The sequence below is a fragment of the Lissotriton helveticus genome, chromosome 5_1, assembly GCF_964261635.1.
Source record: "Lissotriton helveticus chromosome 5_1, aLisHel1.1, whole genome shotgun sequence".
Taxonomy (NCBI): domain Eukaryota; kingdom Metazoa; phylum Chordata; class Amphibia; order Caudata; family Salamandridae; genus Lissotriton; species Lissotriton helveticus.
The window spans coordinates 1,370,464,948-1,370,490,124 of record NC_136065.1 but is presented as its reverse complement, the minus strand read 5'-3'; positions in this window follow the sequence as shown (position 1 = coordinate 1,370,490,124).

Genomic DNA, 25,177 nt, shown 5'->3' with positions numbered 1-25,177 from the left:
GACTCTGCAGGAAAGGAAAAAAAATACAAGTGCCGTTTTATTTTTCCTTTCCTGACGTTTTTGAGGGGGCAATGCTTCTCTGCCGTAGCGGAGGAGTCACCTCTGGGTTTGCGCTATATAAATACCTATAAATTCAAACATACAACAACAGTCTTTAATATGTTGGTTCATATTCTCTTAGGGTAGAGAAAATTAGACTGGTCAAATAGTGTTTTGTCAAACTAAGTTGTGGCAGAGAGTGTGCATATTTATAACTTACTACCAGCCCGTCCCGACGACGTTGTCCGGGAGCAATTAGGCTTCAGAGCCCCCGCCTGCACGTAGAAAAAGGGATCAGTTAGGCTCTGGGTGTATTTAACCCTTTTCTTTCAGACCATGTTTTGGGTTTGCATAAGAGCCCACTTTTCCAACTCCTGGTCACCTTTTTAGATGCTAGGGCAGCATTCTTTCGACTTCTGTAGACACATCTGCATCATATCCACTCTTGTTAGTTTGCTCACTGACTTTCTGACTGTGCTGAAGGATGATCGTACTGCAAAAGCCGTTATTTGGTTCTCTCTACGCCTACCAGCCCTCTCAAGCCTTCTGCCATATCCCTGGTGCTCCAGCTGGCTGTATACATCATACCTGTTCCCTTCCCACGCGGCATCTACTACACCTTGTCACAGAACCCCTTCCCACGCGGCATCTACTACACCTTGTCACCTGTTCCCTTCCCACGAGGCATCTACTACACCTTGTCACAGCACCCCTTCCCGTGCGCTCGGTCTTTGTACCTCAATACCTGCTCCCTGGCCGCCTCAGCATCACGTCACTCCGCCCCCTTCCTAGCGCTGTTGCCTTGTGACTATCACACAAGTGAGTGACCCCTTTCCTGACCCTCTCTGCTACTCGCCACACGTCTCTCGTTTATCGGGTCCCCCTTTCTTCGCCTCTCGGTTGCTCCAATCACGTCTCACCAGTCCTCCAGTCTCCGCTCTTTGCAATCAATGCTCGGACGTCAGCGTACGCCGCTCCTCCCCTCGCTCCTGATGTCATGACGCACCTCACGGCCGGCGCTACTTTCAAGGGACTACATTTTTTTATGGTACATTTTTTTAATTACGTTTATTTTATTTTTTTATATAGCCTATGTCCATCTCCTGGACCTCCCCTTTCCAACGCTGTATTGGGTGTTACGATTGGTGGTGTACTTTTTGAGTTTACCTGGCTCAAAGGACACAGTTCTCTCTTTATAATAGTAGTATAGATTCAGTTAGTGAACAGGTCACAAATAACCCTCAACTCCATGGATAGTAGCATGCAGTGTTCATCAGATAGGGAAGCATGTGATATGTAGGCTACAGACGTGTTAATTATGTCACAAGAGAACTTAAGTGGAAGGTTAAATGGCTGTAGACCAACAATTTCCTCGTCACAAAGCATGGATAGGGGATTTGTGCAGGGGATTTGTTCTGATTGTTATCAGAGCCCGTTCATGGCCAGCTGGGGCAGGGTATCCTTGTCTTGATGTATGGCTTACGTAGGGTGCTGGTTAAGTTATCTGGTAGTATCAGTTATAGCCAGTTCATGGGTAACACCAAAAACTGGGCCCATGAGCGAGTTCAGCTTGGAGCGTGCAAGAATTGATTTCTTATTTTGGATCAGTGAAGAGGGTCTGAATAATTCCAACAGATGCCTTGTCCAGGATTTCAAGTTTCTTCAATTGGATAACCCTCTGTTTTTAACCTTCCGATGACTTAATAAAGATGAGCATAGGTGTAGTGGCCAGATACAACCCAAAGTATTAGAGAAAGAGAGAGACAGAAAGTGTTTTGCCTATGTGTGGATGAACATAGTCATCATTAGTGCATCAAGTGCATTGGCGCCAGGACCAAGAGGGTGAGAGGCAACCACTACCCCAAATATGGCAATAATTTACTTTACTGGCACCTAATTTTGCTTGCTCGTGTTAAGACTCATGTCACACTTGCTTACACATGTCTGTGTTTTGGGCTGGGGTTACGGGTTTAGAAGTGGAAGTCTCATGAAGCATTTATCAGCTCAACACAAATCGCATTCAACTTCGTTTCTTAAGGACAGAAAGAAAGATCACTGCCGTGACTCTCTCAGGCACATGTGCGTGGTGTAAACAGTATACTCTGAAAAGTAAATACTCCCAAAGCATGCGGGGTCAAAGTCTAGTGTCTACATAGAATTGTGGAATCTTTTATTACCCATAGCTGGCAGCAGATTAGATTAACCTTTACTGTGCCTCCATCACGGCTCCCAATGAAAGTGGCTTGCAAACCTTGAAATGTGCTGGGTAGATATTAAACTGTTGATTTATAAGAGAGCCTGTAAACGACAAGTTTACATATGCGTGTAAACATCCAAGCAGCAGGTCTAAACACACTTAGCATTACGAGTCACCACCCTTGCCGAGAATCATGGCCACACACAACTGTTTCGTGAGTACTGGTGCATGGTACGGGCTGCTACTAGCTGCATTATTCCCCACGCACCAAATGTCAGTGCAGTCATTCCGGTTCCCATGATTCCTTGAAGGAAATACAGGGTCCGAGATCTCGGACCTTCGCATACACCAAAAAAACACACAGAAGGCAGTCTCTATGACAAAACCACTACGATTATGATGGTCTCTTGCAAACAGAGGGTAAAGGCATCGCATCGTGGAATGCTGAACACCAAATTGTACAGAAAAGGTTGCACAGTGTCCCTGAAATAGAAGCTTTCAGATTGCCAGTGGGATGGCTATACTAGGCTGCTGTCTAGAGCAGGGACCCTGCACTTAATCATTACCAGATCATTATTGGAACCTGAGTATCCCCACTGAGTCATTATTGGAATCTGGGAACCTTGGCCTAAGCAATTTAGATGAACTGCAAAACAGTTCTCTAAATTACAGAATCATCAAACAAATACACAAATGATGAAATATTTCATTTAATTCACAAACAATGTTTAAAAAAAGAAATCATTTGAATTAATTTGAATGGAGAGGTTGGAGCTTTTCTAAATACAATTGAGGCCACCCATCCTCCATACTATATTCTATTTGATGTACTTGCACGTATCTTACAATCAATCAGAGGATAGCAACTTCATTTATAGCCTCCAACTTCAAATCCCTTCCCTTTTACAGAAAAAAAGAAGCACATTTGGGGTAGAAATCTTTTGGAAAAAAGGTACGAAAGTTTAAGGACAAGTTACCTCAAACATCCAAAAAAAGATTAAGCATCATGGGGGATGGCCCAAGCAGTTATATGGTTAATGTGTGTCCAATGGAAGGGAGGGCATATTCTGAATTACTGGAAGGATCTTGGGTCCCCATCAATAATACAGCACTACATGTTATGTTATGTTATGTTATCCGGATTTATAAAGCGCATGTCTGCCCCAGCATCAAGACGTCCCAGCGCTATAGCTAGCAGAAGCAGGGAGGACGAGGGAGCTAGTGACTGGAGAATAGCCACATCTTGATCATTTTCCGAAAGATCCAGTGGTCTTGCATGCTACGTACAGCCAAAGGGATGGAATTCTAGAGGGCATGTGCCAATGCCCAGAACGAGCGCCTCCCTGCTCTTGTCTGGCGCACCCGCGATACACGAGCCAGGTTGCGTGGCAAAAGGTGTTAACGGACATTTCTGCACGGGGTGGAATTTAATGCTCTTGTCTCTGGTATTTAGAGATACTAATGAACAACAGATATGGCTGGTGAAAGTTGAAAGCATGTGAAATACATGGGGCTAACCAGAGGAACCGTGACTGGAACTGGAATTAGTGATTACCCCGGCAATACCATATTTCTAAGGGGACTCTCAGTGTCCCACTTGTAATCAGTAGGTAATCCCTAGCAGCCCAAAAACTGGTACTCCTGGTATTGGTAATCACGATTACCAGTGTGTGATAGTAGTAGTAAATGTAGGAGGTGGAAGTTTGTAGTCTTTGTTCCCCTCTTGTGTTGTTTATTATTTGGTATTTATTTTTGTCTTTTGTTGTGTGTTGCAGGTGGCAAGTATTATAAGCCCTGAGGGAGCAACAGCACAATGGCGTTGGGCTGCTGGGAGAGGAGAGTGGCAGGCCAGCAGCGGGGATGGGTCTTGTGGACACTTGGGCCAGGTACAAGTGGAGACAGCTCCCTCCGCTTACGGATAGAGGTGGGCCAGCAGAGGGCACTCTCACTTCGTACTGCAGGACACAGGCAGACGCTCCTGCAGCAGGCTGAATGCCATGAAGTCTTCCAATCGCTATAGTGATTCTGCACTAGCGGGGCTGACGGGTCTCCCTGACCACGCCCGGCTACTCCCCACATTTATTAACTTGACCCACGTGATCACACCACATAAGCACACTCAGAAGGGGTGGTCGTACAAAACCTCTATCCCCACCGACTCATGTATGAGTCTAGTGCTTCAGTTGCGTCACTGGAGCGACACTAAGGGCCGAAACTGCTGTAGTCGCCAAATCCGCAGAATCAGGCTCATCCTTGTGGAGTTGTCTAGAGGTCAAAAGGAACTGTTTTAAACAACTCCATCATTGCCAAACAAGAGGTATTGACCTGCGCAGGATAGGTCAACAGAGTCAGATATTTCTAGCCTCATCTTTTTTAAAGTCTGCAATTTCACAGACATGATGAAGAGTCAGGTGATGGGGAACAGCAGTGAGACTCCAAGCAGTTGCGGGAACAAGACCATTTCCTTGAAGAAGAAGGGGAGGATTTTCTTTTCCTACGTAGCTTTTTTTCTGGGAAGATCATTTTGGAGATTGTTCCCTATCAGAAGAGAGTGTGAAAGTGAAGAAGAAAACTCTAGTGTATCCCTGAGTGTATGCCTGGAGCCCGACCAAAATTGGAATGGCTTCACCGTTCCCAGATGGTTTTCTGGTGCATCGAAGAAAAGGAGTAGCAGGATGCGGCATTGACTTCCAAGCACAAGCAACATATACAGATGTCCAACCAGGCCAATTTTCTTCCAGCATCTGTGATGAGGTTTATACCATGAGATTGTAGGAGGAGACATTTGACCTATTTGCTGTCAACATGCTGAGGAGAATGTCCGTTCATAGAGCTCCAAACTCGTATCTATAAGGCATGGAAAAACAGAAAAGGACTGCTATTTAGTGCTGTAAACCTAAAATTGTACGATCTACTTCATTAGCATGATAGTTCAGTCCTCTGACATCAGAGCCAGTGACATCTGTCTTGACCCTAAACAGATGACATATAATTGTACTAAGAAGCCACCATTTTGCTGAAGGTAAACTCATAAACATCTACTGTTGTACATCAGTAGGTCAGTCGGCAAAGTGTAGTTCTTTTTTCATATATGAGAATTTGCATAGAGAAAATGATGCGCCTAGTCACTTGAGGGTATGACACACACTGACTGGGCCCAATGCGCCCCATGTCTGGGGCAGCAAAACAACTTCTTGCTTTATACTGGAAACAACAGGATCCCCCTCCAATGGCTTCCTGGTGTCAGAAATTATTGTATTGTATTGTTTTGTAATTGCGTTTATTTAGCTCTTACTACCCCATGCGAGGCGTCGAAGTGCTTTTTTGGCTAGTAGGACGCTACTCCTGGACCCATAGAGGATTAATGTTGAATTAGTATAGTGAAACATGGAAGTACATTTTAAGTGGTGGATAGGTTAGTCAGTTATTTGGATTTACAATGATAGCACAAGGATAGAGGAGGAAAAAGGTTTGTAGTTATATAGTGCTTGTTACTCCTGATGGAGTGTTGACGCACACTATACAGGAAGCCCATAAAGGATTAGTGGTGAATTAGTATGGTGGAATATGAAGTAATATCAGTGGTGGATATTAGTCAGTTATTTGGAGTGAGAAGGAAGCGGAGGGATAAAATGGGAAGAAAGGTTTGCATTCATATAGCACTTGTTACCCCTGATGGGTGTTGAAGCGCTCTTCTGGCGAGTACTACGCCACTCTGGAGCCCATAAAGGATTACTGGTGAATTAGTATAGTTGAATATGGAATATGAGAAGCGAACATGTTAGTCTGTTAATTTTCATTGAAAAGGATAGTGGAGGGATAGAAGAATGAAGGGTTTCTTTTTTAGGTCATAGCAGTAGGAGGAGGCTTTTGAATGAGTAAAAAGGAGTTTTAGAGGGGAGGAGTCAGAGGGAAGAGTTTAGAAGGTTTGTTTTAGTGGATCGATATAGTAAAAGAGGTGTCAGATGATGCAAGGATGGGTAGAGTAGGAGAGAATCTAGAAATGGTTATTTTGGGGATCATAGTAGTGGTATGGGTCTGGGACAAATGAGAGAGTGGATGTAGATAATATATTGATAGATGTATAGAATGAGAGATAAGGTAGTATATTGGAAAGAGTAGTAGAAAGAGGTTTGAGATGAGTCAGAAGGTTGGGCTGAAAGATATATTGAGCGAAGTATAGGCTGAGGAGTAGGGTAGTGCATTCGAAATGCTAAATTAGAAGAAAGTGATAAATATATAGATCCATAAGTACCATAAGTTTGTGGATGTGGATGGTGTGGGCTGGGTATGGCTAAATGGGTTAATGGGCAGCATTTCTGGCCCTGGTCCTGCTCAGTCTCGAACAGGCTCAAACAGGTAACTGCCCTTGTCCTTTCCACCCTTAACAGGCTCAATCAGGCAACTGCCCTTGTCCTCTCCGCCCTTAACAGGCTCAAACAGGCAACTGCCCTTGTCCTCTTTGCCCTTGTCGTCTTTGCCCTTAGCCTCGACGCCCGGGCTGAGACGCCCTAACCCTGGCCTTTTATAGCCCTAGTAATCAGGTGACCCCTTCAGCCAATGGGAACCCTAGCCCTAACACTATCCAATCACAATACTAGCCCAAAAAAACTAGAACCAATAGGAGACCAGGGCATTACAGCCAATCTTAGCCCTAGTCCAAGCACCCAATCAGTTCAAAAACACTGGTCTATACATCCAATAGAGGCCCTAGCCCTACCAGTAGTCCCAACCCAAGTCCAAGCAACCAATGGCACAGGAAGCCCTAGTCCCTACTTCCAAAAGAAATCCTAACCCTAACCCTAGCCCCAACCCTACATTGATTGAATCACAGACCCAGAAACCAATCAGAACCCTCAAATAACCAACCATCAGATACAACCACCGATCATTGTACACATGTATCAACCACTAGCAGACCATATAAGGTCCTAGCGACCTCAGACAAGGTTTGCTGGCCAGGGAGTTGGAAGCTGCTTCTCCTGTTCAGAATCTCCTAGGAGACAGATAGGCTCAATCCACACTTTGGACTTCTGCAGGAAAGGCCTCACTAACTTGAAATCTAACAATACTGTTTGAATAAAACTTTACTCCCTCTCCTGGCCAAAAACCGAAGTGCACAGTCCCTACTAAACACAGTTTAAACAGCTCACAGAAGCACCCTCTGATGTAGAATATCCCTGTTGCTGGGGGTGGGGGGGGGGGGGTAGGGGGGCTTGTTTCACTGGCTTGTGAACACAAAATGGTGGCTGGGGGTGCACTGTTTTAACATACAGGTTTTAGCACAGAGCAAAGGAGACATTTGGAGGGAAAACTGAATTGTCACCAGGAATGAGAGGGATAAACTACAGAGTTTGGACTGCAAATCCCACAATTCAGCACGTTAAATGGAAGCAATCATGGGCAGGGAAAACCACAAGTTTAAAACACAAAACAGGTGATAAAATATGCAATCACAGACAGGTTAAAACTACAATTTTAAACTGTAACAACCACAGGCAAAGACAGTAATCACAGAAAGGGGAAATCGTTTTTTTTAACAACGGAAACACCCTTACCTGATGAATTCCCCCAGTTCCTCACCCCCACCCCCCATTCAGAAGCCACACCTCTGCTTCCCTTCCGCCGGTACCCCTGGACTGTTCGTGTTACTCTTTCTTGCTTCCAACCCTGCATCGAGGTGGGGTAGGCTCCTCTCCATTACTACAATTTGATACACGCCCACCTGACAGCAACCAACCCCACTGCCATTATCACTTTTCCACAAAACTATGTTGTACTATGACCATGCATGTTGCTTATATTTGTTGAAAAAATGTAAAACCAATAAAGATATTTATAAAAAAGAAAAGGACTTAAAGCTAGAGATAGGAGCATAATAGAGTAAAACAATTAAAAATGTTGATGTTAACTAGTAGTAAAGAAAGGTGTTTTGACATAAAACGCTGTACATTACTAAAAAACCCTGAAGCAAGAGGCAGAATAAGAGCATAACCATTAGAAGAGTGGATGGTGATTAGCATTATGCTTGAGTATTTTTAGTTATGAAATGTTCTACAAAAGACTATTATAAGTATAATAAAGAAACAGTGTCTCCACAGATCCAACAGTTCTCTTTTACGTATATCAGAGGTTACATGGAAGGTAAAGAACAAGAACCGTTCTGAGGGAGAATACAAATCCGGAAGTTAAAAGGACAACATACACAGACAGAAAAGTTGGAGGAAGAGCGGACTGGGAGAGAGGGAAATTAGGCATACAAGAAAACTTACCTGACGGGTATCCCCTTGGTTCCTCTGAGGGTGGCAGCTACAAGGGCTGGTCTGTCTCTGAAGACCTGAAAAGAAAGAAAGAAACTTCGAGTAAGGGCCTAATGCTTGGGACAAATTTTACATTTTCAACCCAAACTTCAGAACAAGAATACTGTACCTTTAATAGACGAAAACGCTTTTTTCCTCTGCAAAATTGCTTGTAATTTATTTTTGGCCTATGAATAAATAGACTTTTTGAGAAAGCCTTTCATCCCTTGGTAGCTACGCCCGAATAAGAGGGTGTTCTGCAAAATGTGGTCTTTCTTGCACATTGACCTAAAGTTCGAAGCTACAAATGGAGAGAAATGCAATAGATAAGAACAAATGTTCTACTACTCTGTATTCTCTATCTTCTCTTGATAAAATGGTTCCACACTTATATGGGTTACCCTATCACCTGTGGCAGGAAATGTGTCAAAATGCAATGAGGAGACATCAGGATTTTTTTCAATCTGGGGTTGTGAGTAGCTGTGGTATTTGGACCCAGCTTCAGCCAGCACTAAGGCAAACCTACCAATTCCAGAAATGTCTGGGGTTGGGGGGGTTGCCTTAGTGCGGGCTGAGTCTGGGTGTGGTTTACATGAAGCCCACTTTTTTACCCAGAATTTCCTGAAAATTATAAACTTTGGCTAAAACAATGAAAGAAGGAGAGACTAGGAGCGCAACAAAGGTCCAGCATACATGCTCCTGGGATAAATCTATAAACAACAAGTATGCAGTTCCCACAGTAGTACAAAAAAGTGAAATTCCCTATTGTAGACAGGTTGGAGGAATTTGATAATTCAAAAGCAAGAGCCCTGGCCCATCCAATTTGGTGGCATGCTTCATCATTGGGCAGCTCCTTGTTGAGCAGATGCTGCAATGCCCAAATGGCCCCTTGTGATCTTTTAAGATATTATAAGCTGTGATGAGTCATGAGTGGAGGTGCTAATAGTGCATATTGGAAAATTGTGAAGATAAAAATGACTTAGAGTTACCTAATTAGTGTTTATTAAAGTGGTATCTCATGTCATGGCTAAAAACAATGTGAGGTTGTGAAGGAGATAATGGTCCTTCACAGCTTAAGAGATATTGTTAAAAGAAAAGGGTCAACAGATTGGTTCTTACCCTTAAAACATTACAAATGATCAAGGCAATTTTTCAGGACCACTATATGTAAAAACACTTATGACACCTTTCTACTAATTCCGAGACCATAGTGATCTTCTATCACATCAGTCAGCCCACTTTGTGATACTTACATACAATGTGCTCATCTTACCCTGCAAATTAATAGTCCACATCAGTAATGATGTTCCACAATAGGATACTCTGTATATGCCATTTACACATGCCTCCAAAAACATACCTCCTGCGTAAGCAGATTTCACTATTTATTTGCAGTTACCCCCGACGTTCACACGCCTTAACCAGAAATTGCTGCAAAGAATAAACCAACCCATCAATACCTCAACAAATCACAAACTTGCCGTATTCAGAACATCTACTCCATACACTAACCTTCTCCCTTGTATTCGGAGGTCACGAAAAAGCTGCGCGGTTCGTACGATGTGACACTGGCTCCAAAACTCGGGCCTTTGAACTACAGCGAGTTAGGCGTCTTCCACCTTGGAAGACTAAAAATGGACTACTCTACAAAAGCGCTTTACCAATGACAAGTTGTGATGGATGGGCGGAAAATAAATCTCAGAGGCCATATGTGCTTCTTAGTGGTGGAGTTTGTTTTGGAAAACAATGCAACAAAATTATAAATCTGGGCAAAGAATAACGAAATTATTGTTTGGTTCTGTTGTCTGTTACGGGTTTTGCCAAGCGCTTATTCACTCCCTCTTCTTATCCTTTAGGTCTCGCCTGAGCCAGCGCATGCGCTGGTCTGCGAGACATTTAGAAAGCAGGTTTTCCACAGGCATTTTCGTGGCCTCAAGTTTGCATGCATGCAAGCGTGCACGCGCGCAGCCGCCATCTGTCTTTCCTCCTGTCACGGGTCATTAAGTGTATCACAGACATCATATTTCATAAGCCATTAAACATTAAAAAATATAAAAAGTCAGTCCACTAACATTGTTATTCTAGAGGATACAGCAGCTTGAAGAAACACAGCTACACATCAGAATGATTCATCAGACAGAGTGTGTAAGAAGCGGCATGCCTGCATGCAAGATCGTATCTTTCTGGATCTAATAGGTGGTATATAATGTTTTCGTGCATGTCACTTTTGCGGCACGCACGCACATACAACTCCTGGGCTTGTTTCTCTACGTCTCTAAAGCCTTTGCAATCTGAGCATGTTTATGTAAATGACGCACTGGTAGTAAAAACAGTGTGCCCCTCCTAAGGGAATCATAAATATAATGTCACTTGTGGGCGGGCCGGTTTTATAAGCAGCCATGTTATTTCCAGGCAAAACAAGGACTTACCAATTGAAAGCAGAAAATTTCATGGGGGCGTGGCTCAATTCTAACGGCAGAATACTTAGCTTCGCCTGGAAGCAACGTGGCAGTCACTCCAGACACTGCCCACCCATTGCGCAGCTGCTGGTGCGCAGACCAACGTCTACGTTATTTTATGGTGGATACTATCTTCTCGCGAGAACAACAGATGGCAACTCTCTGGGGGTCTAAGAGAGGTTTGGGTAGGGGAGGACAGGGGCATGGGGAGGGGTGGTTAACTTCCATGGCCTCCTTGTTGGCCTTCCCAATGGGTAGAGGGTGTGCTTTTTAAGATTTTTACTTGCCCCACTAGCCGCCGCATGGATGTGCTTTAAAACCTCTTGTAGTGATGTGGTTTTCACAGGTGAACTATCACTTTACCCATACATATTTTACTTTTGTTTTCAGTGGTACCTCCAGTCCTCTTCCTGTTGTATTAATCTCTGCGTCCCGCTATCAATGCAGCTCTATCACGTTCTTTGTGGGTTTCCAAAAGTGATTATCAACATCCTTGCTGGTTTTTAAAGTGCCACATATAACGGCTTCACTGAAGCGTTGCACCTCTGATCCCATACCATTTCATTTTTCAGAATCGGAGCACTTAATTGTGTGTTTTTTTAGCCTCTGCATCTGTTTCCTGAAAACATCCGCTGATGTGCAGTGAACCTTTCACATAAATATTTGTGCTTTGGTGTTTCTCTTAAGTACTGCTTAATCGGAAAACACTGATAGTAGTACTGTCTAGGAAAATAGTATTCTACTTCAGCCCCATTAACTTTACTGAGAATGCTATTTACTGACAATGATTTCTACTGATGAAAGCTAGTGGTAACTATATTGTGTACTTTTTTATCTCCTAATGCTCGATTTGAAAAACTTCACTGAAAGAAAGCGTGGCTATCTTCATTGTCTGTCGTCTCTCTGATGTATGACACTTCAGTTGCAACAGAAGTTTAATTTCTCTGCATAGGAGAATTATGAGCTGGTACATTATCATGGAATATCTTGAAGTTTGAGTGTGTTTAATATCTGGGAGTATACTAACTGCGGATTAATTGAAACTGGGTGTAGTTATGGGGGCTGTATACAATTTAAGCCATGCACCCAGCACTTCTTATTTAGCTTGAATCGAAAGACAGAGATTTGCTTTCTATACCTCTAGCCCGTAGCGCCTATAAAGCAGTGGTGGTTAAAGCTAAGAATGGTTGGGATGATCCAAAATGGACAGCTTTTGACGAAGCTTGTGCGGTAAGAGATTTTACACCATTCTGGGAGATAGTGGCTCATAGGGATTATCCTAATGCATGTGATGTGACAAACAACGTTGCCCCCTCCTTATGGGTTGAGCACTTTGGCACTCCTTATGACGCTATTCGCACAGACAATCTTGTTGAATCAGGCCCCCACTCTGTTTTTCCCTGTTGGAAGCCATACATGACCTAGCAGATGTGGTAAAATCTCCACTTGCCACAGCGAGGGGACGTGCTGCAGGACCTGACGAAGTTCCAGCTGATGCCTTTCTGTTGGATAAGGATATTTGGGCACCTTACATTTTGGTTATTGCAAATGCGATAGTGGCAGGAGGCCCTATTCCTGAAACATGGAAAGGTGCAACTGTGATCGCAGCATATAACAAGCATTGGCATAGCCAATAGGTCTCGCCTTTGGGACCTTATAAGTATTTAGTTATCCAGCACAATATCCTTGGTGCAAAAGCATCAACTGTTGCATGGCTAAGCACTTATAAGGTACCAAAGGTGAGACCTATTGGCTATGCCAATGCTTGGTTCTTAGGTCTCAAGGCCGGTCGGCAAAGGTGTGTCGTCCCCGGATTCCCAGGAGAGAACACAAGGAGAATTGAGGTAAGTATTTAGGATCTGCCCAATTGGTAAAGAAATATAAGTGACCGTCACCACACCCAGGTGTACACAACACAGAAACCCTTGTCTTTTGGTTAATTATCTTTTTATAGCTTTGAGCCCTTTGAAAAAAGGGGTGGGTGTGAAGGAAAATGTGGAGGCTTCATGCACAGGGAAAACAAAACAGAAACCCATATATATTAATATATCACTAATTCCATATCACTTTATTCTTTTGTTTCTACAATTAATACAAGACCTTTCTCTCAATCTTCCTACATCCTTTTTATAACTCTCATTGGACTACCACTTTACCCCTTGTATCTGGTACTCTTTGTTTTTACGCTTGTTGATTCCTCTGCATGCTCTCTAAATTCTGTCTGTTTCTTCTAGGGATTAGCTTTTGGTCAGGTTAGTACATCAAAGAGCTCTCATTTAGTCCCTCTCCTTTCTGCTTTTTCCTCATGTCTCCTTTCTCCACCCCACACTCCCCTCCCCAAAGATACCGTCTTCCCTTGTTCACGTACCGGCAAAGCCGCAACTCTTCCTTGAGTTGCTGCGGGAACTTCTAATCTCCTGGGCCGACCATCACTCTTCACCCCACCATTCTGGAGCCACGTCGTCCTCTGGCGCTGTTCTCCTATCTTCGGCTGCAGAAAGCGTACGTCCGCCTTTTTCCACCATTCCGGCATCTATGTCCCCTCTTCTTTTATCCTGATGAATTTCAACTCCTCCTTCCTTTCTAGGGTCTTCCGGATTTTGCCTTTATCCCACTTCCGCCCCACGTCCTAGTGTTCGTCCCTCCAGGTCCGTGGTCACAGGTGATTGGTTTCTCACGTCCATGGCTCCACCCTCCTTCTTCATTCATGTCTCTCTGACCTTTCCTTTAATCCCTTCTCTCTTTTCTTCACAGGTACCGGGTCCAGGGAACAGGTCGTCGGGCTGGAGATGAAAAGGTAAGTGTAAATGGGTCAGTGGATCGGGGTATTGTTAAGAGGGTGCGGGGTCAGCCCTTCCTAACATCCCGCCTCCCTAACTTTCTTGCTTGCAAGAGAGACCTCTCTAGCGTATCGGGAAAAATAATCAGTGTTAAGCCTTTTCTGTGATGTGTGCTGAACCTAAAAGGCTGTAATGCTGAAAAACATTGTAACACTCGGTCATTGTGTCCTTTGTTATGGGCTAGCCGCTCATGATCTGTGTATAATATGAATTCCCTACCTTCGAGATAATATTGCAGTGACTCAATGGCCATTTAATGACTAATGCTTCTTTTTCTATGATGGTATAGTGTTTCTCCTGTGGAAACAACTTTCGACTGATATACATTACTGGCCTTTCGTTTCCTTGTTCATCTGTTTGGGAGAGAACGACTCCTAAACCTTGCTCTGATGCATCTCTTTGCAGGATGAATGGTTTATTGTAGTTTGGACTGAGAAGGGCTGGTTCAGATGTGAGGGTGTGTTTTAGCTGATGGAAAGCACGTAGGGTCGCAGGTGAAGGATCCTTTAGTTCTTTTTCAGTTTTTCTGTAACAAATTAGTCAGAGGAACTGCTATTTGGGAAAAGTTTGGGATGGACCGCCTGTAATAACCTAAGAAACCTAGTAAGGCTCTTAGATCCTCTTTGTTTTGAGAAAAGGTAGCTCCGTTATGGCGGCGACCTTTTCGTGTTGGGGTTTTATACAACCCTTCCCCAGAAGGTACCTTGACCGATTTTGCAGCTATGTGGCATTTTGCTGGATTAATGGCTAGCCCTCCTTCCTGCAATACTTGAATAACCTTCTTCAGATGTATCAAGTGTTGTTCACAGGATGAACCATGAATAACTATGTCATCTATATATGCAGCTGCAAACGTGCCACAAGGCCTTAATATGGTATTCATGAGTCGTTGAGAGGTCGCGGGGCCCCATGTAGTCCAAAAGGTAATACTGTAAAATGGTACAACACCCCTTGTGTGGAAAATGCTGTTTTTTCTCTGTCTTTTTCCTGTAGGGGCACCTGCCCCTAATAACCCTTGCACAGGTCTAGAGTGCTAATATATTGTGCCTCATCCAACCTTTCTATCATCTCATCCACTCGAAGGAGCGGGTATGATTTGAATTGTGATATCTAATCTGATAGACCCATCTGGCTTCGAAACAATAACAATTGGGGAATTCCATTTACTGGAGGAAGACTCTATAACCCCCATTTTAAGCATTTGTTGGATTTCGTTCTCCACAGCCACTCGCCGGGACAATGGTATTCTATAGGACATAGTTTGATCGTTTTTTAGGTCGAAGCCTGCGTTGCAGCGCATGCGCTGCTGCAGGCGAGAGTTCTTGTAAGCAAGAAGGGGCATGAAACCACGCCCCTTCTGCCATTGCCTGGCCTCGCGAAATGGAGGCCTGCCATTGGACAATGCCCCTGTTTGGATGATTTGTCCGGCTGTGATCCCGCCTTTTGAGGACTCGGTGACGTGACTTACGGTGTCGCAAGCGTATTCTTTGAAATATCACCATGGCAACCATGAGTCAGGTCACCAGTCGGGAGGGGCGGGATTAATTATCGCGTTTCCGGCCAATGGTTTTTTTCCCCGCATTTTTGCAGGCATTCCTGCGCGTTCCTCAGCAGTGGAGGAGGTAGGGGAGAGGCGGTGCTGGTTTTACACGTTCTCTATACTACTGACTGCGAATTGCATCCTTTATCTATCGTGTGATGTGTTCGTGGAATAGGGTCAATGTGTGATGAAGGTGGTGATATATCATAAAATGGAGAAAGTCATTTAAAGATGTGCAAAGTCCAATTGTTTACAGATTGTGCAAACATGTATGTGCATCGGTTTACCAGTTGCTGCGCCACGTGTGCTCCTGGGCATGCACGCCGTGCCCCCGCAGAAGCCGCCTCGTTGGCTTTTCTTTGAGGTGCAGAATGAGGTGACACAGACCTGGGTAAGGGGTACACGTTGTTGCTCATTTCCACGTTTTAATTCCCCAGAGCGATGGCGTCGTCTAATATTTATTTTACAGAAGCAAGAATGAAGCGCCCCAGCAGCCCTGTGACCACCAGACTAGGGCATGTAACGAGGCAACAATGAGGCGAGCTGCGGCCCTGTGTAGTGGCCCCGGTGGTGACCGAGACCTGAGCAAGTGGGGGCAGACGTCGGACAGCGGCAGCGATGCATTGATTATTAGCGTGAAACAGAGGTTGACTGATAATAATCTTGGGGTTCCCTCCTGGCCGCCACCCACCAAGTAGCCGTTTGTCTCTGGTTACCATGTTCTTGTTGCGACATCGCCCAGTCTGTCCCGAGGCGTCCTCTTTGAGGTGAGGGGCGATGGTGCCCCATCGCTAGGGTCGCGCTAGGTACAAAAGGGCGCGAAATACACTTTAAATAAATAGAATAAAATAAACATAAAAATTTAATGAAAAATTAGAGCTCACTCCTCCAAGTGTTTTTCATGTCCTGTTTGGAACTCTCCCTTTTAATGACCGCAGAGGGGCAGATTGCCTCAGCAGGTGTTCCCGATCACAATACAAGCGCCTAGAAGTCCCCACACTCCTCTTTAACATCTCCCGTAGTATAAGGAGCACAGTGAGGTGTTTCGGGTGCCTAGAAACCCCCACACTCCTCCTTAGCATCACTGCGCAGTATAAGGTGCCGATGTGTTTTCAAGCACAACCCATGCGCCTAGAAGCCCTCACACTTCTATGTAGCATCTTTCCGCAGTATAAGCAACCTTAGCGTCTCTTACAGTATAAGGTGCAGAGTGAGGTGTTTCCAAGCACAGTCGAGGCGCCTAGAAGCCGTATCATCACCTTTGCGTCTCTCCGCAGTATAAGTTTAAAGACTCCGGTGATAAATGGCACCGCCGCTTCCTAACACCGCTTTTTAGGTCTCGCGTAGGCAGAGCAATGAAGCTGCCACTCCTCTGCGAGAGATATTGTTAGAACAAGCATTGAAAATGCAATCGTTCTCGCATTTGCGAAAGTTACAGCTATTGGCATTGTTAATGATAATGCCTGTTTTATCTGTTTTGAAAACCAACATATAAATAAATGGCATTATCATTTGCAATGCCAATAGCTCAAATTTTCGCAAATGCGAGACCTGTTGCATTGCAAATGCGTGTCTTTTATGTGTTCCATTTTGCACCCATCGCTTCCACTAACATTTAGGGGGTATTTCAATTAAAGTTTATAACATGTGTTTACATAGCACGAACTACAGTTTCCCCCCGTTATGTAACACTCTAAATAAATAATACGTGGTCTTTTTCAGTTCAACAATACTGGTTTATCTATTACAGAAGAATGAAAGGCTGAGATGTCTCGATTGGACTCTTCAAATTGTGTACTGCAGGCTACAGGTAGAAGGCGTAATATTGGCACATATCCCCGCATATAGATAGGGTACAGTGTGCATCAAGCAGAATGTTTGATAGGACATGTTTTAATTAACAGACAAATTGTTTGCAGTATATGTTTCGTTTTTGTGTGGGGCCACGTAGTGAAGGGGCTCAGGGCACTATGAAAATAAGTCAGCCACCACTAGGATGTGTGTTCTAACTTCATGCACTTTTTGTATTTTGTTATTCTTGGGAACCAAAACCGCTCTTAGAATATTTCTATGCTATCACTGTTCTAGCCTCTGAATGACCCTGTAATGGGTGTGTGCATTCCCAGGCTTCAGTCTTTGGATGGTGAAGGGGCGCGTGGACCTCAGCCACCTTCCTGGCTGATTTCATTCCTATTCTCAGAGACTGACACATTACAGGTGATTATCATAGAACTGGAGCGGTTAGACAGAAAGAATGGGCGGCAGAAAGAGTGGGTGGGATGGAAAGCATTACAAAACAAGCAGTGTCACAGACAACAGGTCTGGTTTAATAGACCAACGCATGCATATACCATTTGTGCATGTGTGTGCATTTGCATGCGCTAGTTCTGTAGCCAGACCAATTGGCTTTGCCAATGTCTGTTAATGTAGTGTATTGAACATGGATCAGAGTTAGAACTGGCAAGGATGAATGATTCATGGTGAAAAAAGGTGTATATAGAGCTGATAGGGAAATTCTCCTCCTGAGGAGTCCGGCCACCAGGTAGTCAGATTGAGACAAGTTCTGTTTGAAGAAAGATACAGTCATAAACCTGCACTATCACTCACTTCCACTTCCTGCACAGGACCCCTGACCTGGTGTAGGACTCTTGCAGGGAACGGTGCAGTGCAGGCTGGCGACCGTTATGTCTTCTGCCTGCCCTGCAGGGCATCATACATCAAAGCACATACAATCGTCATGCATTGCTAGAGTGTTGATGATGAGGGAGGGCATACGTCAGGCACCAGCTTCAGTGTAGACATTTCACTATTATTGTCATTCATGAGCCACTTAACGACTTTGCAGAAACACCTGCATTTTACTCAAGTGAGTGGGAAGGCTGAACCACCCGACATGAACAAGTCGCTGCCCCGCTCATGTAGCTCATGAGAACAAATGAACACTAATGTAGCGCTACACACCCGCTGCTTTAGTTGTGATGAAGGGCTGGCTCACAAAGGAACGACCTGCTCCTCTCAATTGAGCCTCAACTAAATTCATCCCAACATATGGTTTTATATCCAGCACCCCAACTTTGAGATCAATTGCTAGACTTGACTTACATATGTATGGGTGCTTTTTCCAGTGTTTTCTTTCACTTCAGAGTCCCATATAATAAACAAAGTGTTCCTCTACTGCGTGCAGCTAGGTCCACGTGTCAGCAAAAGCCTAAAGAACAAATAGTGGCATGGCCAATAGGTCTCGCCTTTGGGACCTTATAAGTGTTTAGCCATGCAGCACATTTTCCTGGCTTAAACTCGCGTAAATGCGAGACCTATTGCATTGCAAATGCTTGTCTTGGAAGGGTCTGAATCGAATGTTCTATAATCGATGTTCTCCCCGGAATTAAAGAAAACACTGATTGAAAATGTAGTAAACAGGAGTTTACTTCTTGTTTCTAGTGGTCTGGTAGGTTCGGATCTATACTTTGTAGATAAAAGGGCGAGGGATCCCCATTGTTACTTAAAAGAGCCGGTTTAGCTCCTTCCCACTTTTTTAACAGATTGATGTGGAAAATCTGAGTATTTGTTTTCTTTTTTTGGGTCTATCTCCAACCGGTAGGTGACTGGGGTTACTTTTGCTACCACCCGGAATGGTCCTTGCCATTGTCCCAGTAGCTTATGATCAGAAGTAGGCAACATAAGCAGGACCCAGTCCCCCACGGTAAAGGTTCCTTATTTGGCCTTTTTGTCATACTGATTCATTTGGGCAACCTGAGCTTGTTCGAAGTGTGCTTTTATAATTTCTCGGATCTGGCCTAATTGATTTTTTAGGGTAAAGACATACTCAGGTAAAGGTTTTCCTATTTCTTTTTCCTCCTCCCACACCTCTTTAAGCATGTCTAACAAAGTACGAGGTTGTCTTTCGTACAATAATTCAAAGGGGGAGTATTCAGTGCTTTTTTGCTGTTTGCACCGAATAGCAAAAAGGGCGACTGGTAACATATCCTCCCACTTGCCCGTTTCTAATCCTAACAATAATTTTGGTGTTGTTTTTAGTGTGGCATTATATCTTTCCAATAACCCATTTGTCTGTGGGTGATAGGCAGATGTCCTTATTTGTTTTATATGTAACTGTTGGCAGACTTGTTTCAGTTGCTTGGAAACAAAGGGTGTGCCTTGATCAGTCAAAGTCTCCAGTGGGAACCCCACTCAGGAGAAAATATTAATCACAGCTTTCGCTATCTGGATAGCAGTGGGCTGTCTCCGGGCCACTGCCTCAGGAAACCTGGTTGCATAATCGACCAGGACAAGGACATATTGACATCCGCTACGGGAAGGAAGAAGTGGACCGATTATATCCATGCCTACCCTTGAGAAGGGCTCTTTTTTCATAGGAAGTGGTTTTAGTGGGTACCCTAGATAGCAGGCTTCTGCTATGTTTTGGGCAAATTGGGCACTCTCTACAATATCTTTGTATCTGTTCATAAATCCCAGTAAAGTAGAACCTCTCTAGGATAGCCTTTTCTGTTCTTTCTGCTCCAAAATGACCCCCTAGCAAATCGCTATGGGCCAAAATTAGCACATTTTCTATATATGAACTGGGTACCAAAAGTTGTGGATTGGTGTCCTTCCACCCTTTTCTGTACAGCAATCCCTGGTTGGTAAAGAATGGGAGACATACTTGGTCTGGGACTTCTATGGGAGAGGCTCTGTTCCAAGCTTCCCTTAAGGTTGTGTCTTCTCTCAGAGCTCTTCGAAACCTTTGATCAGATTCCCATATACTCTCTTTATTATCTTGAGCTAAAGCTACATGGTTCCATTCTTTCTTCTCTATCTTCTTCTGTCTACGGCTTTTCCGAGATTTGCTTACTGGCCACTCGTCGTTTGTACCTGTGAAAAAGGAGCTGTCTTCCGCCATTCCTCTCCTTCTTTCCAGGTTTCCCACAATAAACTGTCCATATGTGGATAATCCCTTCCCAATACCAAGGGTTCTGGCAGTTTTGGTAATACTCCTACCGACATGGGAACTGGTTTACTTGTAGCTTCATGTTGGATCTGCACTTCAGTGGTAGGATATCTTTTGTTTCCCCATGCACACACTGGATGTTCACCATATCACTCATGGTTCTCACACCCCCAGGGACAGCTTGGGGTTGCATGACACTCTTTATGCATCCAGTGTCTATTAGAGCTTCCCTGGGTTCTCCGTTGACTGTAACTTGGTGATGGTCCTGAGGTCTTGAATCGTCATGTGTGCAATAGAACACTTTTGTTATGCCCACATCCATCGGCTCCTCCTTTTGGGGACATGTGCGTGAAATGTGTCCAAATAAACAACATTGAAAACATTGCGGACCAGCAGGGTTAGGAGGGCGGACCGAAGGGGCTACAGGGCCTGGTATCAAGGCTATAGATTCTGTTTTTTTCGGGGGTACATTCTTTTGGCTCTATGTCGGGACTCTCCCCGAAGGTTTCCAATTCACCTCTTCCCTACCCTTTTGTATTTCTTGTGCCCAGTAATAGGCACTTGCTATTTCCACTGCTCTTTCTATGGCTATTTGTGAATGTTGTCGGACCCATCGCTGTATAGGAGGGTGTAGGGAAGAAATATATCTTTTCCACTATTTCTGCTTTTGTTGCAGTGGACGGGTTCAACCATCTGTTAGCCAAGTCTTTCACTCGAAAGTACAATGCTCTTGGTGTTTCTTGTGCTCCTTTTATCTGAAGTAGACAAATCCAGTACTTTTTATCATCTAGTCCTAATCTTTCAAGGATGCTTTTCTTCACCTCTTCATAAGGCATAAGACCAAGGGGGTTGGCTGCTTGGTAGGCGGCCTGTAGTTCTCCAGAGAGGGGTCGTCCGAGATATTGCCCCCATTCATCGACATGCCATGCCTGACCTTGCAATCCGTTCAAAATTTGCAAAACAAAAGTCTGGGTCTTCTCCGGCAACAAATGTTTGCATAATCACTGAGGGGAGCACTGCTGTTGGTGGTCTCTGTTGGTTGAGTACATCATCTAACCTTCCTATTGTGGACTGCTGTGTCTGTTTTTGCTCGGTCAGGGTCCTATGTAATTAATCTCTGTCTTCTTCTGCAACGGCCAGAAAAAGTTCCATAATCCGTTCCAGTTTTTCCTGGCCTTCCGCCAACGGATACACGATGGCCTCCATCTCCTGTGATGCCACTTCTGATGCCACGTTTGTGAGGGATGAGGGGAAAATAAATCGTGGAGGCAGTATGTGCTTATTAATGGTGGCGTTTATTTTGGAAAACAATGAATACAAACAGGTAGGAATTATCGTCATGTGTAAATTACTAATTTCTTGCACCCTTAAAAGATATGATGCAGAAAAGAATAAAACACACATATATATATATATATATATATATTGTTTCCAATTCCGCTCGAAAACGCCGACTGCGGCCCCGCGGGAAGTGGCACCCACGCCGGTCGAGCCAACCGGTAGTTTCTTGCTTTCAAAGTTCCAATTTCAAAGTGCTCTCAGTCCGCAAAATAACACCAGGCACTGCTGCTGCTCCAAGGGTGTTTATTTAGCTAACACTAAGTGTTAGCTAAATAAACACCCTTGGAGCAGCAGCAGTGTCTGGTGTTATTTTGCGGACTGAGAGCACTTTGAAATTGGAACTTTGAAAGCATATATATATATATATACATACATACATATATATATATATATATATATATATATATATATATATATATATTAGGAGTCATCTTAATCTGTCAACAAATGTTACAACGTCATTTTTTATTTCATGTGGTCTGAAGCGCTCAAAATTACATTCCAAACTGTAGGTATGAGCACTTTATCTGGCACTGGCACTTTTTCCTGCTTGGGGATCAATTTTAGCTCCTTGGGCTCATGGTCACCATCATCAAAGAGAGGAAGGCAGTTGAAATCCTTATTCCAAATATACTCCACACAGTGTATTCCTATTGCAATTTATAGTGCAGGCGTATGGGGTCTTGGTGACCGTACAAACCTCCAGAGGGAGGAGAACCGCTTTTGCAGAAGGTTATTATCAGCCCATGTATTCTCCTCCCATTTCATTTGCCAGGGCGTTTTGGGCATAGGTTATTTGAGTGACCATATCCAGAGTCGCCTGGCCATTCTGTGCTTATCTAATTGGAGCTCAGTAGGTGTCACATTAACAAAGAGTATAATTAATGATTGTTTGGCCTGTGACAGGGGTCCTTCTATCCCTTAGTTGGCCTATGTCAAAAAATCTTTGGAAAGTATGGGCCAAACTGATACGTTTCTGGTTAGTGGGCCACAGACTGTTGCTTGTAGGAAGCAAGTGAAGCACTTATTACTGGAGAAAGCTGCAACAGATAGATTGCGGGCAGAGAGTAGGAGAATTAGTGTTTTAGATTACAAGCATTTTTATTTAGGGGAGTTTACGTTGGATTATTTGTGGAACACAAACTGGATCTAGGCACAGTCTTTATTGTTTAATTTTAGGGCTTATACACATGCCCATGCAATCACCTGTCCAAACAATCTATGCTGCATTTTAATTGCTTTTGTGGTTTTTATATGTTATATGCACGAAAATATTTGATACCACTTATGAGATCCAGAAAGATACGATCTTGCATGCAGGCATACCGCTTCTTACACACTCTGTCTGATGAATCATGCTGATGTGTAGCTGTGTTTCTTCAAGCTGCTGTATCCTCTACAAAAACAATGTTAGTGGACTGACTTTTTATGTTTTAATGTTTAATGGCTTATGAAATATGATGTCTGCTTATGTACAGTTTTTGTATTTTATTGTGTGCTTTAATGGCTATCTCATAGCCGAATAAAGATGAATTGATTGATATATATATATATATATATATCATTCAAACTAATGTCCCAGGCGGGGGGAGCTCAATTGCTGGCGCTGGCGGCGAGGAATGGGACAGCCTCGCTATATTTACCAAAAAGCAAAAATCCTCAATGAAGAAGACGCCATGCACCACTTTAAAGATGGTTTAAGTGCTTTATTTTCAGTAGGTTTTCTCTCACCCTACGCGTTTCGGACTTTCCAGTCCCTGGTCACGGTATACAAACAATAGTCCCTTGTTTGTTTTGCAATTTTATACACAACCTCCCACCTGGCCAGTTACGATGCATTATGGGTGTTATAACTGGCCAGGTGGGAGGTTGTGTATAAAGTTGCAAAACAAACAAGGGACTATTGTTTGTATACCGTGACCAGGGACTGGAAAGTCCGAAACGCGTAGGGTGAGAGAAAACCTACTGAAAATAAAGCACTTAAACCATCTTTAAAGTGGTGCGCGGCGTCTTCTTCATTGAGGATTTTTGCTTTTTGATATATATATATATATAAAGATATATATATATATTACCTGCTGGCGGTCGCCAGTAGGTAATTATAGTTAGGACCTAGTTTCCTTAGGAAATCCACAACATTCTATTTGGAATAACTTTGGCGCCGGTGGACGAATCTTTGTGAATTTCTCCAGGAAAATGGCCTGCTCGGTTCCGCTGCTTCCCTGAAAGTTTGGGGGTGATTCATCAAGTGGGGGCCGAGAAAAAAAGGGGGTCCCAAAACTTGTTTTCTATAGGGACCTTTAGCCAGGGCTACAGCCCGAACGGCTGAACGGAATTACACAAAATTTGGCAGAGGTAGAGTTTGGTTCGCAGATAGTGCTTTTTGTTAAATGGTGTAAATCAGTTCAGTAGTTTCTGAGAAAATTACAAGTAAAATCATAGCGATATCTGGAGACGGAGTTCTACATGCGGACAGAGATTCGTTCAATTACGAGAGCGAGCTGCATGCTGATTGGCTGTGAACTGTCTGTCAACACTCGAAACCAGGAAGTGTTGGGAGCCATCTTGTTCGTCGCTAGAACCGAGTCACAAGAAAACAGTAAAACAAAGTTGAGAAATAAGGGAAGGGGGCAGGCTAGAAACATTCTGACCCTCTAGGCTTGCTCAGGGGGTCGTACATGGATGTTTATGCTCTATTTTTGATTTTTTTTAAAGCAAAATCGCGGCGTACGCGTAAAGGAAATACGTACAATTATGAGCAGGAGCTGCAGGCTAGTTGGCTGTCAATACTCCAAACCAGGAAGTGTTGGCAGCCATCTTGTTTGTCAGGAGAGCAGAGTCACAAGAAAACAGTAAAACAAAGTTGAGAAATAAGGAAAGGGGGCAGGGTAGAAACATTTTGATCCTATAGTCTTGGTCAGGGGGTGGTACATGGATCTTTAGGCTCAATTTTTTTAGTAAAAAATGGCAGGGTACTCGTGCAGTACTTGTACGCGGTGGAAAATGTGAAAAAAACTAGAAGTCCGTTTTATTCATTAGGTCCCGGGGGGGGCAAATTACGGGGGCAATTTTTTTGCATAATGGGGGCTTGAAAGGTGCCCCGAGCACTGGGGAACGGCACTCCTCTGGTTTTATTTTGAAGTATGTGGGGGGGGGGTTACGGTCCTACTCCCCGCAGTCTCGGTGAGCGGCACCCCTCGGGTCTTTTTTAAAAAAAAATTATGTTTTGAGCTCTCTCTGTCCCTCTCCCCGTACACGTCGCGGGGAACGCCACCTTTCTGGGGCAGTAATATGTAAAATGACCTTCCAGCTCCGGGTACCTGCATTGTCTGGAGTTTTTTATTAATGTTGGGAGGGTGGGCTTGATAATACGTCCTTGTTAATTCCCACAGAAACCTATGTTTTGGTGTTAACATGGGCTTCTATGGGAAATAACAAGGCCGTCTTATCAAGCTCATTATCGCCGTTTTATCGGCAGTTTCCTGCCAATAAAACTGCGATAATTTTAACACCA